The sequence below is a fragment of the Oncorhynchus masou genome, chromosome 16 (assembly GCF_036934945.1).
Source record: "Oncorhynchus masou masou isolate Uvic2021 chromosome 16, UVic_Omas_1.1, whole genome shotgun sequence".
NCBI classification, from domain to species: domain Eukaryota; kingdom Metazoa; phylum Chordata; class Actinopteri; order Salmoniformes; family Salmonidae; genus Oncorhynchus; species Oncorhynchus masou.
Genome location: NC_088227.1, coordinates 34,139,733 through 34,149,342, shown reverse-complemented (window position 1 = coordinate 34,149,342; position 9,610 = coordinate 34,139,733). Strand labels below are relative to the sequence as shown.

Sequence of the window (9,610 nt, the reverse complement as noted above, 5' to 3'; positions counted from 1 at the left end):
ACAAATGAATCAAATTCACATAATGCTCAGGGTAAAAGGAATTGAGGTAAAATAAAAACGTTGACCTTCATAATTAGATCATTCCGCTAAGGTTAGGTTATATTTTCCCTGCATTAAATTGAAAATAGAGAATCATGTACAGTAGGAACTAAGGGCATTTGTTTTATGAGCTGTATAAAGGCACATATGTTACCTGGGCCCCCATTGCAAAAGAGGTTTCTAACCTCAATGCTCTGAAAGTATAAGCCTCTAGTTGTCAGACAGGTTATTTTGCATTTCTAATGAAAGGCATGATGGCATAGGTGTGCCTCGTCACTAGTCTAGTTGACACTAACAAGAGCCCTCTATGGTAAGGGATGGTTTCTTTTCCTTCTCAAACCTGATTTCACTGTTAAGAGTTTTAAACATGTTTGATTTAAAGACGTTCTATTAACAAAACATGCTCTTTTCAAAAGTGTAATATTGTTTAGGAGAATGCAGCCATACACCTTTTATACAGTCTATGTCCTCAGGATAATGTTAACTTACTTGAGGACACTTTACATGCTATTTAAAAAATGTTTTTTAATTAACCTTTATTTAACTAGGCAAGTCAGTTAAGAACACATTCTTCAAGACAATGACGGCCTACAAGCACTGTTAATAATAGCCTTTAAGATTTCCTATTGTTAATGATCCTGTGTTTGTGCAGTAAAAACTGATAGAAGCCTTTCAGAAAAACTGCATGACTCACCATACACTGATTACGGGTGAATTTGATTCAGATGGAACAGATTATAAAGGCAGTTTAACATCATAGATTTAGCCTGTGGTAACTTGTTGAAAAGACAACGGCTGGAATGTGGTTTTAACCAATCACCATTCAGGTTTAGAACCACCCCTATAATCAGAGCATAAAGCAACGCATGTGAAATCTTTTCAAGCTGTTCCTTTTTTATATACTTAATGTCTAAAGTTGTGTTTCTTTCTTACAGGACAAACATGTCATCAACAACTTCCAACCAAAGACATCATCTAACTCTGATAGCTGCTCTTGGTGTTTTGTGTTCAGTGGTACTATTTTTTTTACTTTAAACCCTCATCTACTGCATGTTCATCTCGGTTGGAGGATTTGCCATTTTTGGCAAAGGGAGATGTTTCCTCACCTACCAAAAAGCCTGTGGAAAAGCCACTTGTGTTGCTCTGGTTCTGGCCACTGGGTGTGAGATGGAGTTTTTCGTTCTGCCAAACCCATTTCAACATCGATAGCTGTGTTCTGACAGATGACAGATCCCTTTATGACAAAGCAGACGGAGTGGTTATTTTTCACCAAGACATCAGCTGGGACCTGAAGAACCTGCCTTAGTCTCCTCGTCCACATTTTCAGAAATGGATCTGGTTTCAATTGGAATCACCAACAAATACTGCCAGAAAACCATGTGTGGAAAACCTCTTTAACCTCACTTTGGGCTATAGACGAGATGCTGACATCACAGTGCGAAATGAATTGACAACCATGAAGAATGAAAAGGACAGTCAGTTTGTGCTGCCCAAGAAGGATAAATTGGTTTGTTGGATTGTGAGCAACAACAATCCTGCAACTGGGACAGGAACCAGAGCAAAGTACTATCAAGAGCTGGTCAAACACATCAAGATACATCTTTTTGGTGCTGCTTTTACAGGGAGTTGTTTGAAGTATGAGGAGTATTACTCAACCCTTGCTAGCTGTAAATTCTACCTTGCATTTGAGAATTCAATCCACAGAGACTACATCACAGAAAAGGTGAACGGACCACTTGTAGCAGGAACCGTACCAGTAGTCTTGGGCCCAACCAGAGAGAACTATGAACAGTTTTTCCCAGCTGGTTCTTTCATTCATGTAAATGACTTTACTAATGCAAAGGCACTGGCTGACTTCCTTCTTCAATTGGACAAGAATGATGAGATGTATGTAAGTTACTTCACCTGGAGGAGGTACCTTAAGGCCAAGCCCCACCTCCAGAGAATAGAGCAAGAGTTTTCTCAACCTGTTTGTTTAGCCTGTGAATACATGGCAAGAGACAAAGGATATTATAATGTTTTCCACAACGTTTATGAATGGTACTTTGTTTGAGGGTTTAGCCAACATTTTGTAAGCACAGAAAATATCTATTTGGCTTAGCTACGTAATTCTGCTTTCTTTTTTTGTATCAATTCAAAGGATGGTCATTCAAGGTTTTGGGGTCGATTTATTTTTTTATTTTGTATTTTTTGTAAAAACATTTATTAAGCACTTTGGAATTAGCTAACACTGTAAACTGTCAGGGCAAAATGACATACTTACCTGATTTTGTTTGATATTAATAGCAAACGTTATACATTTAACTAAGAGTAAGACTGGCCTGCTAATGCTAAGTTTTTATGGTGTCCACTCTAGCTTCCTGCAGTTTGTCTGGGCGTCTAGTTAAGGAATTGGGTTTCGCTAGGGATTGCTCGAGCTGACAATGACTTGGTGATAAACATCTAAAAGCTGGCATTCTATAGACATGAATTGGTGTATGTGACCCGAGATAGAGAGAGCCTAGAAGAGTTTAGAACAATGCCTCATTGTCTCATCTTCCTGGCATCTGGGAAGCTAAGCCGGGTTGAATGTAAAACATCCCCTGCAGATGACCAGAAGATGGACCAAGATGGCTTATGGGAAGGGTAGAAATGACTGACTTTGCATTTAGGGCCTATATAAGATCTGTTTTTTCATTATTAGTTAAGCTCACAGCAACACAACTTAGAGTGTGCGGTCGACGGTTTCATTATTGCAATAATTAATCGATGATGAATAAAGCTGATTGTCCAAGTCTCTCAGTACTGAAATTTCCACTACAAAACTCCAATGTGCTGTCATTAAAGAAACCCTTTGCACAACCTTTTACTGCAGTGGGCTAAATCAGCTGGTCACAGTGATTCTTCATAGTATTAAACAAATTTACTTTGACACCAAAGTATACCAAGTGTGTGCAAAGCTGTCAGCAAGGCAAAGGTTGGCTACTTTGAAGATTCTAAATATAAAATATATTTTGATTTGTTTAACACTGTTACTGTCGCGAGAATTTTCAATAGCTTTAACCAATCCCCGAGGTTTGTAAGACCATGGGTTTATTAATAATTACGCCAAGACTCAGCTGCCATGACATTGCCCTCTTTGTGTACAGCAAGCACCATCCCCCTCTCTCTGTCTCCTACACTCAGGCTGCTGCGACCTCAGGTCGTAAATTCCTAGGGAAGATCCTGCCTCTTGGCCAGACCGTATAGAGAGAGAGTGAGTTTTCACAGAGAGAACAAAGGAATTTCTTCCTCCTCACAGAACTTGAGGTCCGAACAACATTTATGTTCTGGAGAAGGTATACAAGATCGGTGAAGAATCAGCTACGAACTGGTCCGTTTGGTACAATTTTGTGAAACTCATGGGAGGTAATATGGCCACATTACCATAACGCTGTTTAGATAATAGCCTCAGTTTTGTTTTTCCTTTCGACGAAGACCTCTAGACACTCAGGTGAGGGGAGGAACTCTGGAGCTCTGTCAGAGGGACCATCAGGTTCTTGGTTACCTACCTCCCTGACCAAGGGCCTTCTCCCCCAATTGCTCCAATCAAGTTGTAGAAACATCTCAAATCAAATTTTATTTGTCACATGCGCCAAATATAACAAGTGTAGACTTTACCATGCTTACTCAAGGATGCATCTCAAGGATGATCAATGGAAACAGGATGCACCTGAGTTCAATGTTGAGTCTCATAGCAAAGTGGCTGAATACTTTGTCATTATGGGGTATTGTGTGCAGATTGATGAGGGAAAAGGGAAGGGGTCTGAATACTTTCCCGAATACACTGTAGACACACAGGGTTTATTCATAAAAATGTCAAACTGTATTTGCCAAGGCAGCAGCTACTCTTCCTGGGGTCCAGCAAAATTAGGCAGTTTGTACAAATGTAAAAACATTACAATACAATCACAGATTTCACAACACACTTTGTGCCCTCAAGCCCCTACCACACCACTACCACATATCTACAATACAAAATCTGTGTGTACGTGTGTGTATAGTGCATATGTTATCGTGTGTGTGTGTGTCTGTGCCTATGTTTGTTGCTTCACAGTCCCAGCTGTTCCATAAGGTGTTTTTTATCTGTTATTTAAATCAAATTCTACTGCTTGCATCAGTTACTTGATGTGGAATGGAGTTCCATGTAGTCATGACTCTATGTAGTACTGTGTGCATCCCATAGTCTGTTTAGGAATTGGGGACTGTGAAGAGACCTCTTGTGACATGTCTTGTGGGGTATGCATGGGTGTCTGAGCTGTGCACCAGTAGTTCAAACAGACAGCTCGGTGCATTCAACATGTTAATATCTCTCATAAATACAAGTGGTGATGAAGTCAATCTCTCTACCACTTTGAACCGGGAGAGATTTACAATAATATTAGCTCACTGTGTACATTCAAGGGCCAGCCGTTCTGCCCTGTTATTAGCCAATTGCAATTTTCCTGTGGCATCTGGAACACATGATTGAACAGTAGTCCAGGTGCGACAAAACTAAGGCCTGTAGGACCTGCCTTATTAATAGGGCTGTAAAGAAGGTAAAGCAGTGCTTTATTATGTACATACTTCTCAGCATTTTAACTAATTGAATCAATATTGTCATGACGTTGGCTTGTTGGTGAGGTTTATGACCCCCATAAATACCTGATTGTCAGATCAGTTGTCATCTGAGACATTATTACTGTTGATAGGATGACATAAACTGTATCTTGGAAAGTCTACACATTCTAGTTATCAGATTCACATGGAATTGTTGTGCAATTTAAATGTTTAAATATTAAACTATTTGTGAAAAGATTAAATGTAATTTTAGCTTCTAAATGAGAGAATTGTTTTCACAGAGTAAAAACTCTGTCAACTCAGTGGATATGGAACATGGAGCTTTCAAAATTGAGGCCACTTCCTGGTTTGATTTTCCTCAGATTTTCGCCTTCAATATCAGTTCTGTTATACTCACAGACAATAGTTTGACAGTTTTGGAAACTTGAGTGTTTTCTATCCTAATATGACAATTATATGCATATTCTAGATTCTGGGCCTGAGAAATAGGCAGTTTAACTTGGGTACGTTTTTCATCCAAACATCCAGATACTGCCCCCTACACTCAAGAGGTTAACAGGATCGATTTGACAACACTCAGTGAAAGTGCAGGGCGCCAAATTCAAACAACAGAAATCTCATAATTAAAATTTCTCAAACATGCAAGTATTATACACCATTTTAAAGAAAAACTAGTTGTTAATTCCACCACAGTGTCTCATTTCAAAAAGGCTTTACGACAAAGGCATACCATGCGATTATTTTAGGTCAGTGCCACGTCACAGAAAAACACAGCTATTTTTCCAGCCAAAGAGAGGAGTCACAAAAAGCAGAAATAGAGATAAAATTAATCACTAACCTTTGATGATCTTCACCAGATGGCATTCATAGGACTTCATGTTACACAATACATGTATGTTTTATTCGATAAAGTTCATATTTATATAAAAAAATCTCAGTTTACATTGTCACGTTATGTTTGGTAATGTTGTGCTTCCAAAACATCCGGTGATTTTGCAGAGAGCCACATCAACTTACAGAAATACTCATGATAAATGTTGATGAAGATACAAGTGTTATGCATGGAATTAAAGATATACTTCTCCTTAATGCAACCGCTGTGTCAGATTTCAAAAAGGTTTTACAGCTAAAGTCCATCATTTATGTCAAAATACCTTCTTTTTGTTCGTGCTTTTAGTTCACAAATCCAAATTTTCAAGGCGCGAGCACTAGGTCCAGTTGAAAAGTCAAAACAGTTCCCTTACAGTTCGTAGAAACATGTCAGACATCATTCAAACAGTTTTAGAAACTTCAGCGTGTTTTCTATGCATATCTTAGCTTCTGGGCCTGAGTAGCAGGCAATTTACTCTGGGCACCTTATTCATCCAATCTACTCAATACTGCCCCCAGCCAAAGAAGTTACGCTTTATTTTGATGTGTTACACTTATATTTTTGTGAATGTTGAATACTGATATTCCTGTAGTTTGAATTTGGCGCGCTCCAATTTCACTGGATGTTGTCAAATCGATCCTGCTAAAGGGATTGGTGCGTGAAGGGATCCATAAAATGATTTATTCTACCTGGATTATGTTGGAAAGGCTTCAATTAAATACCCTCTGTGTTCTGTTAGACAGGTAGGTCTTCATCCACAATAGAGCAGGGGGTGTAAAGCCAAAACACGTACATTTTTCCAGCAGCAGACTATGATGGATAATGTCAAAAGCCACACTGAAATCTAACAAAACAGCCCAACAGTCTTTTTATCATTAATTTCTCTTAACCAATCATCAGTCATTTGTGTAAGTGCTGTGCTTGTTGAATGTCCATGCTGAAATATTGTTGTCTATTTGTTTACTGTAAAATAGCATTGTATCTGGTCAAACACCATTTTTTCCAAAAGTTTACTAAGGGTTTGTAAAAGGCTGATTGGTCGGCTATTTGAGCCAGTAAAGGGGGCTTTGCTATTCTTAGGTAGACCAATTACTTTTGCTTCCCTCCAAGCCTGTTGGCACACACATTCTAGTAGGCTTAAATTGAGGAGTGGCAATATAGTCCGCTATCATCCTCAGTCATTTTCCATCCAAGTTATCAGACCCCGGTGGCTTGTCATTGTTGATAGATAACAATAATGTTTTCACCTGTTCCACACTCACTTTACGGTATTCCAAATTACAATTCTTATCTTTTCATCATTTGGTCAGATATACTTGGATGTGTTGTGTCAGCGTTTGTTGCTGGCATGTCATGCCTAAATTTGCTAAACTTGCAAATTAATTATTTTTTTCAAGTAGTTGGCAATATCAGTTGATTTTGTGATGAATGAGCCATCTGATTCAATGAATGTTTGCCTTTTTTCCCAAGATTTCATTTAAGATGCTTCATAGATTTTTACTGTCATTCTTTATTTAATTTACCTTTGTTTCGTAGTGGTTTCATTTATTTTTATTCTGTTCAATCACATAATTTCTCAATTTGCAATACATCTGCCAATTGGTTGTGCAGCCAAACATATTTGCTATTCCTTTTGTCTTATTCCTCTCAACCATGCAGTTTTCCAATTCCTCATCAGTTTTTAGTCATTTTCTTAATGGGTGCATGCTTATTAGTAACTGGAATGATCAATTCCATAAATCAAGTGCAGTCTCTGCTCCTCATTACACACCACAGGCCAACAAATATTATTTAAATCAACAACATAGGAATTACTGCAAAACTTCTAGTATGACCTCTTATACACTATGTTAGGCCCATCGTTTGGAACTTTGGTTTTCCTAGATATGTCTACTATATTGTGATCACTACATCCGTTGGATATGTATACTGCATTCAAGTAAATTTATGCAACATTAGTAAGGATGTGTTCAATACTGTTTGTAAATACCCTGGTAGGTTGACTGATAACCTGAAACGAGTGCTCTGAGAGTCGGGAAGCAAGTTCAGGGAGTGAGTGTTTTTAATAAATAAAAGAAACAATGAACACGAAACAAACTACGCACCGACATGAAAACAGAGTCAATAACACCTGAGCAAAGTACCAAGGGGAGTGACAGATATAGTGAAGATAATCAAGGAGGTGATGGAGTCCAGGTGAGGGTCATGAGGTGCAGGTACACGAGACGATGATGACAGGTGTGTGGGATAATCAGCAGCCTGATGACCTAGAGGCCAAAGAGGGAGTATAGGTGACAGAACCAGGTTGCAGGCACTGGTTACAGTTTTAAGCTTTTTCTTGAGTGAGCAGCTTGATCAAAGCCAGTCAATATTTAAATCACCCAGAAAATATACTTCTGTTGATATCAAATCCAAAAATAAAATATTTATTTGTCACATGCGACAAATAAAACAAGTGTAGACCTTAACGTGAAATGCTTACTTACAAGCCCTTAACCAACAGTGCAGTTCAAGAAGAGTTAAGAAAATATCTACCAAATAATCTAAAGTAAAAAATATATAATAAAAAGTAACACAATAACATACCAATACCAGGGGGTAAAGGTACAGAGTCAGTGTGCGGGGGTACAGGTTAGTTGAGGTAATTTGTACATGTAGGTAGGGGTGAAGTGACTATGCATGGATCATAAACAGCGAGTAGCAGCAGTGTACCAAACAAATAGGGGGGGTCAATCTAATAGTCCAGTGGCCATTTGATTAATTGTTCAGCAGTCTTATGGCTTGTGGGTGGAAGCTGTTACGGAGCCTTTTGGTCCTAGACTTGGCATTCTGGTACCGCTTCCCGTGTGGTAGCAGAGAAAACAGTCTATGGCTTGGGGGACTGGAGTCTCTGACAATTGTATCGTCTTTCCTCTGACACCACCTATTATATAGGTCCTGGATTGCAGGAAGCTTGGCCCCAGTGATGTACTGGGCCGTACGCACTACCCTTTGTAGCACCTTACGGTCAGATGCTGAACAGTTGCTATACCAGGCAGTGATGCAACCAGTCAGGATGCTCTCGATGGTGCAGCTGTAGAATTTGTCTGGTCCCATGGCTTTGTGAATGTTGACCTGTCTTCCTCACATTGGCTACAGAGAGCGTTATCACACAGTCATCCTGAACAGCTGGTGCTCTGGTGCATGCTTCAGTGTTGCTTGCCTCGAAGCGAGCATAAAAAGCATTTCGCTCGTCTGGTTGGCTTGTTTCACTGGGCAACTAGCGTCTGGGTTTCCCTTTGTAGTCCGTAATAATTTTCAAGCCCTGCCACATCCGACGAGCGTCAGAGCTGGTGTAGTAGGATTCAATCCTGTATTTACGCTTTGCTTGTTTGATGGTTTGTCTGAGGGCATAGCGGGATTTCTTAAAAGCATCCAGATTAGTGTCCCGCTCCTTGAAAGCAGCACCTCTATCCTTCAGCTCGATGCGGATGTTCACTGTAATCCATGGCTTCTGGTTGTGATATGTACGTATGGTCACTGCGGGGACAACGTCGTCGATGCACTTACTGATGAAGCCAATGATTGAGGTGGGGTACTCCTCAATGCCATGGGATGAATCCCGGAACATATTCCAGTCTGTGCTAGCAAAACAGTCCTGTAGCATAGCATCCGCGTCATCTGACCACTTTTTGTCCCTCTGGTTGCACGTGAACTGCTGTAAAAATTTGGTAAAACTGATTTAAGTTTGCCTGCATTAAAGTCCCCGGTCGCTAGGATCCAACAGGTCCCAGACGTGCTCAATGTAATTGAGATCCGGGCTCTTCGCTGACCATGGCAGAACACTGACATTCCTGTCTTGCAGGAAATAACGCACAGAATGAGCAGTATGGCTGGTGGCATTGTTATTCTGGAGGGTCGTGTCAGGATGAGCCTGCAGGAAGGGAGGAGGATGTCTTCCCTGTAATGCACAGCGTTGAGATTGCCTGCAATGACAACAAGCTCAGTTCGATGATGTTTTGACACACCAACTCAGATCAAGACGGACCCTCCACCTCCAAATCGATCCCGCTCCAGAGTACAGGCCTCTGTGTAATGCTCATTCCTTCAATGATAATCGCGAATCCGACCTTCACCCCTGTT

General features: G+C 40.0%; 1 pseudogene; it reads left to right on the top strand.

The window, feature by feature from the left end:
- The first annotated feature begins 302 nt into the window (after positions 1 to 302).
- Positions 303 to 2,882, top strand: LOC135557876 (4-galactosyl-N-acetylglucosaminide 3-alpha-L-fucosyltransferase 9-like; annotated as a pseudogene).
- The last annotated feature ends 6,728 nt before the right edge of the window (positions 2,883 to 9,610 follow it).